The following is a 7289-nucleotide window of genomic DNA, read 5'->3' as shown; positions in this document are numbered from 1 at the left end:
TATTTTTCTGGTTTTCTGTTAAATTTCAATCAGAGAGTAACTTCTTTGAAGGCAGGCAAAAGGTGTGTCCTTGCCCTTGCTTAATTCCCAGCACCCTGTACAATGCCCTGAATGTGAGTAAAGAAAGTCTCAAATCCACACAGGATGGAGACCATGAAGAGGTAATACTCTAAAAGTAGCAAAATGTTTGGTATGATTGAGATGTTCACATTTACAGGGTAAATGGGTAGCACCATGTATGAAGTCAAAGGATTCTGCATTTTTGCTCAGAAATGCAGTTTGGCTCTCTCCAGAATGAAGGCAGGCAGGATTTTTCAGAGGTTAGCAAATCTGAACTTTGGCAAGAGTGAGATGTGGTGCTCATTTTGCCTACATAGTTTTTAGAACAACTATGCCTCCAAGTACCTAGCTTTGGCACGGTATCCTTCTACTGCTCAAGGACTAGGAAATACATTACCTCACTCTCTCTTAGAAAAATCCTGCTTCTCATTCCTTTAGGGCCTTGCTAACTCATGGTTTTAAATTCAAGAGGGCCATAGAGCAGCAGGGAATAGTTAGCATGCTAGATGAAACATCAGGATAACAAAATTACCTAGACAAGTCAGGCTGAAACGTGTCACATGTAATGGATGATAACTCCCCACATTTTGATTTCAAAAACTCATGATTTGATCTCAATGTAGAGCATCAGATTGATTTGCAGTTTATGTTTTTTTAAAAATAAATCTAGAAGGAGGAGAGGTAAGATGGATATTTTACAATAACTTGAAGCTGAGACAAGAGTGTGGTCTAACTTAGTAGACCCAGGAAAGGGTAGAGGAGAGGGTCTCTGGAAAGAAATACTAGGGGACATTCAAAGAAATGTAATGATCATAACCGGTAATATCACAAGGAAACATGCCATTCTACTTCCTGTGTCGTTTCACATCTCTATGCCTGAGGGACTTCCTCTGCAGAGGAGAAATGACAAAGCCAATAGTGCCTTGTTGCCAGAGTTATCATGAGGATTAAATGACATAACGTAATTACTAGTTTTTCTGATCACTTGCCTCGTTTTAAATGATAACAAAAACAAATTCAAGGTCTGAAATATACTGGAACAATTTGAAGAGCACTGGAAGAATGAAGACGGACACAGATATCACAGTTTCATGAAAGAAGACCCTGGGAGATTATGTAAATTGTAAATGGACATAATGCAAGTGTAAAATGTACATCGAGCCATTCTTTCGGATTGACGGGTATTTCACCCAGCCTACAAGACAGATGCTCCGGATCAATCCCGGCATCTCCAACTCTGTTTCCAGCCATTTGCTGCCTATAGTTGGTGTTCTAACAACTGGGCCTTTGGCTTTAGGCCATCCCATCACTGGACCCTTCCCCCTAGAATGTTCTTTTCCTACCTTTTTGCCCAGTTAATCGCTTTGATCTCCCTACCCACAAAGAGAAACTCTATGTATTTAATTTATTTTGTAATTGACAACTCTCTGTATATTTTAGATGGGGAGGACCTGGAAATACTTTTTGACCATTGGTTTTAGGCTCCTCGGATGCAGAAATAGTACAAAACAGAGTTTCGGAGCCTTAAACAATTAAGATACTGCTTCTCGCTGGTGTGTGGGGGCTTGGGAAACTCTAACTCACCGTTTCCTGCATGTAAAATGGCACATTATGTCAGGGGGAGCCCTGAGAGTGAATATTAGAAGCACTTTTCAGCCAGAGATTTTTGAAGCCCTTTAGGAACATGAATACACTTATTCTTATTCATAAAACACACACATCTATTGATGCTGATCATAAAATCTTTTCTGAAGCATTCCAGTGTAGCCGTCCTTGCCTGTGCATTTTCTCAATGGAGTCTAGCTTCCCTTGTGGTCTCCCTTTCTGGGCTGTAACTCAGTAACTCTACCCTTCAGAGTGCGCCTTGGCGGCCTTCAGGAACAGCGATTTCTCTGTTCAAATCAAGGGCATAATGAAACATTGTCTGCTACAATATCAAACATGTGAGGTTTCCACTAAACTAATTGGAAGGGAAAACATTGTGCCTTCATCAAGTAGCAGGGCCTAAAGTCAGAAAAATGGAAATGGAAATGAGGTGGGAGGCTGGGGAGGGAGGGTAGATATTCTGAATGGGGCTGGAAGAAAAGTTTGCTGTAAATGGAAAAGCTTTAGTTGGGGGCTGAAATGAAGACAGTGTTTTGGTTGGTTCCACTGTCTAGAAAGGAGAAGCAGATTAAAGCTGAAGAGACTTCAAGTCTAGACAACACTCTGCCACTAATTAATCTTGACTCATTTGCCAAATTATGAAAACTGTTGTGTATAGCGACTCTTAATCATGTACTCTGCATAAAGCGCAGGTGAGGCACTAAAGTAGATGAGAAAATACAACAAACTTATAAAGCAGCGGTGTTCAGCTGGGTTGGAAGTAGAATAACACTGAATTACATCAGATGCTTTTTGCTAAGACATATGCTCTGTTTCCTTCTTTGTTACCCTTCTATTCTAGCATTAAATTTCTAAATAATTTATTTGAAACATTATATGCTAATGTAACAAGAGAGCACTAGCAGCAACAACAACACAATCACAAAAGCTAACATTTATTGAGTGTGTTATATGTGCCTGGCACTCTGCTAAATCCTTCATGTACATTACACAACGAAATTCTCGTAATAATATGGCTGTGAGCTATCTTTATCCCCATATCACACATGAAAAGGATGAGCACATGAGGGAGTGTGTTCAAGGAACTACCCCAGGCACACTGGGTCACTTTGTGTTATTTCAAAAACTGAGAAGGAGGGGAAGAAATAATCAGGCTTCATTTGCGAGTTCCACACTAGGGAAATTATTCCAGTGTCCCCCTCCCACCTTAATCCCACACCCTACCTTCTTCTATTAGAGAACAGAGTCTGCTTTATCATGACTTCTTCTTGAATATAGGTCTGATTTCAGCTCATTTCGATATGTTGAGAATTCAAGCTAACATTTTGAAAGCTATATATAGCAAGCAGTTCCTTGGACTAGGAGCCTGGAGGGATAATCTTGGTAATTCTTAGATAGTCACTTAATCTCCTCAAGCCCTAGGGAAGAGGCACCCGCTTCTGTAACTTAAGGGGTCTGAGCTGGATGGTCTCTAAGTTTTCTTTCCACGAGTAACATTTTTTGTTGGGGGGATTTGTCTTCTTGACCTGGATTCTAGGAGCTATTCTGTCCCTGTTGAAGGACAATACAGATAGTAGTGGGATGGGGACTAGTGGTGGCAAAGAGGCTTCCCAGCACCCTCATGACCTTGCCAAATGAGACCGCATGTATCACTTGAACTTGTGGTTTTTAGGAGCATTTATGTATCAGGTGGCCATAATAAAGCAATCAAATAAGGAATGATACAATGCTTCTATAAAATAATGAGACAAAAGAATAATGTGAATCTCAGTACTAGCAAATCTCTAAGTCAAAGCAAGACAGTATAATGGTTAAGAGAATGGGCTTTAAAGACATTATTATAGCTTGTAATTATATAATTATTTATGTGATTATCTAACATTTCTCTTACTCTCTCTGTAATACACTCCATGTAAGGAGGGACTATAACTATTTTGTTCATATATCATCACCTGCATGCATCATGTTCAACACCAAAGTGTGACATAAATGAATAATAAACTAAAAAATCAGCCCTCCTTACTGGTTATAAGAAACTCAACTAGTCATCTAACCTCTTCTGCTTTCAAATTTATCTATATAACTGGGATAATTGTAATTGTCTACCTCTTTTGGATTTTTCAGGGTAAAATCATATACCTAAGCTATGATAAAATGGTGGGTAAAATAAGAATAACAAGTTTGACATTTGTGAAATTAGTCACACTCTCTTCTCTCCAAGTTCTCTAAATTGTGTGAAACAGAGAGTGAACTGTTGCTAGAAAATCAGATATGAAGAACCTCTGCTTAGGCTCCAAGCCAAATAGGTTCCCATACACCTAGCGAGATGTGAACAAAGTCAAGACTAGCAAAGCCATGAGTCCACAGCTGGCCTCTCTTACCTTGGGAAGACACGCACACTGCCCAGTTGAGAACTTGGGTGTCCTGGGAGCAAGCTGAATCTAAGAGAGAATGGAGAAGAGAGGTGGGCTCCATGTGCTCAGGGCTCTTTTGTCAATCACTTCAAGCCAATCAGATTATACATTCTACATCCCTTGGAGAAGAGTGAGTAGGTAGGGAAGAGAAAAACAAGAAGGTAGAGTGCTTCTAATATTTCTAAGAAGATGGAAATCGTTATTTTGTGGGCCTGCTCAGAAACACTGAAAGAGAGACAATGAAATCCCTCACAAGTTATAGTATCAGCCTCACAGGATCTGTCGTGAGGTCTACCTGCAAAGTACAATAGACATTCTTTTTTGAATAAGACATTCGTAATCGATATTCAGGATCACTTCACTCTTCAAACCGTTCTGATTGAGTTCCATAATAATCTGATTCTGGCATCTAGTAGGCCATTCTTAGCAGTTAAATTTTATATGTGCCAAGAATCAGTTGTATTGACTTCCAAACTTGTTTATTCTAATGGAGTTAATGATTCAGAAAAGGCTGCATAAACACATCAAATATGGTTTTGTAAAAGGTTTTATTTCTATAAAAAGTAATATTTTGGAAGAGGTGATAAAGGCAAGCCTTGCCAAAGTAGTATGTGTAATACCATCGTAAAAGATTAGGTGGGCCCCTGGGTGGCTCAGTCAGTTAAATGTCCGACTTCGGCTAAGGTCATGATCTCATGGTTCATTAATTCGAGCCCTGTGTCAGGCTCTGTGCTGACAGCTCAGAGCTTGGAACCTGCTTCAGATTCTATGTCTCCCTCTGTCTCTGCCACTCCCCTGCTTGTGCTCTGTCTCTCTGTCCCTGTCTCTGTCTCTGTCTGTCTCTCTCCCCCAAAAATAAATAACTATTTTAAAAGTTTTTTTTAATTGGGAAAAACAAAAATCTAGAGGGGTTTTACCTTCAGAGTGAAGTTCATAATCTTTATATTTTCTCTCCATTGGAGCACAAACAAAAGTTATAAATGAATGTATTCATGTATTATGGTTGTAGCTTATGAACAAAAGAGGACTATGTTTTGGCCTCATATCTGAATGTAAAGCCTTAGCCCTTCATCAAAAAAATGGTAAAAGAAAAGCTGATCCAGGGGTACCTGGGTGGCTCAGTCGGTTAAGTAATGACTCTCGATTTGGGCTCAGGTTTTGATCTCACGGTTCATGAGATTAAACCCCATGTCAAGGTCTGTGCTGACAGTATAGAGTCTGCTTGGCATTCTTTCCTCCCTCTCTTACTACTCCTGCCTTGCTTGTGCTAGCTTGCACTCTTCCTCTCTCTCTCAGAATAAATAAACTTAAAAAAGGTGATACATATGTTTAAAGTTAATGATTAAGATATATTTTCATTTTTATAAGTTGTCTAAGAAGGCCTCAATTGAATGATACAAATTAATTTTCAAGTGAAGGTATGAATATTACAAAAGGTTCAGGGAGGTGACCTGCTTGAACATATTCAAAGACATTTACAAAGATCTGGCTCAGATATGTTAACAACCGGAAAAGAGAAAAACTAATATGATCATGACACCACAGGAGATTTTAATCCCAAGGAATTCAGAGAAACCCTTAGGAAAATTGATGACTATGGAAGGACTTTGCAAATAATGACTCTTTTTTGATTATGCTAGAAAATTCCTGATTGTTTGAGATGAAATGGCTTCTATTTCATTTTTGTAACAGTCCTTGGCATATATCAAAACCTTGACAATGATATGTGTTCATATTTGAACATATTACTATTAGTTGTAGTACTTGTATTTACCTTTGCCCCCTACCTAAATATAAGTATGAAGGAACTAGTTTGCTCTCATGACTTTTTTTTTTTATATGTATTGCTTCTATAAAACCAGCACGGGTTATGACTGCCTGCCCAGAATAAAAAATGTCCCCTTGTAAATCTATTTTTGCAGATGAATGATCACCCAACTATTTCCCTAATCTTTCCCCAAGTGCCCATGTGTCCAGCAATGAACAATATTAGGAGCTGATCTGATAGCCTGTTCCTTAAACTAAGGTACACTGTAAACTCAACTAAATTCCATAAATATTTAATGGGAATCATTTATTCAGTCATTTGCTGGGCTCTCCTGATTTTAAAAGAAAAAGAGAGAAATAAAGAAAGAAAGAAACCAAGACATCAAGAAATCAAGAAAAAGGAAAGAAAGAATGCTTCCACAGGCTTATAATTAATCTAAGTACACTGATACACAAATATCTCTAATTTAGGGTTTCATGGAAGGGGCAGAATGAAATGTAAGCATAGAAAATTGCCTGTGATTCTAAGTCTACCTGGGTGTTTGGGAAGAGGGATAATTCAGAAATGGGCTATGACTCTTTCAAGAGGAAATTTTAGTTGTTTATATTGGGCCTTTAAGTGTAAGTAGAATTTTGACAGATTACGGTTAATGAGGAAGAACATTACACTGCAAGCCGAACTGGGAAAGAATGGGGAATGCATGGAGCTGTATGGTTTGGTGTGGTTGAAAGAAAAGCTGTATGCACCTGAGGTGAGAGAAAGGAATGTAGAAGAATAGATGAAATAAGCAAAGTTTAGTATAATATTTAGTATAGCACAAGTATTAGGAAATCCTCAGTAAAATTTTCATGGAAGAATTGGGTTTATTTCCCCAAGCTAGTGGTTCTTCAAAGTGTATCCTGAGACCAGCAGGATCAACATCACGTGGGATCTTAGAAATGGAAAGTACTGGACCCTACCCTAGACCTACTGAATCAAAATCTATGAGGCTTCCAGAAAACCACATTTTGATGAGTTATCCAGGTGATTCTGATGTAACTTTGAGAACTATGGCTATAGACAATGGATTATTCATAAAACGTTAAACAAGGAAACACAATGTCAGATTTGAGTTTTCAAATAATCACCCTTTGCTTGAAAGCAGCAAACGTGGAGACCCCTTGGGGCTGTTGTCATAGTCAGAGAGAAAAGTAAGAAAGCCCTGAGCATCAGGAGTGGAAGCAAGGGTCGGAGGGAGAGAAAAGATTGATGGCATGGGGCAGTCACACCCATCAAACTTCACCAATGAATGGAAGTAGAAGATTGGGATGGTACAGAATATAGGAGAGTCCTAGCCTGAGGGATTCAGTTGGCGGTGGGTATCCTACAAGAGCCGTAGATATATAAAGGAAAGATCCTTCTGATCAAGTTCATTAGCAGATGGGTTCTGAATGGAAATCTAC

The sequence above is a fragment of the Suricata suricatta genome, chromosome 15, assembly GCF_006229205.1.
Source record: "Suricata suricatta isolate VVHF042 chromosome 15, meerkat_22Aug2017_6uvM2_HiC, whole genome shotgun sequence".
NCBI lineage: Eukaryota > Metazoa > Chordata > Mammalia > Carnivora > Herpestidae > Suricata > Suricata suricatta.
Note: the sequence above shows the minus strand (reverse complement) of the source record.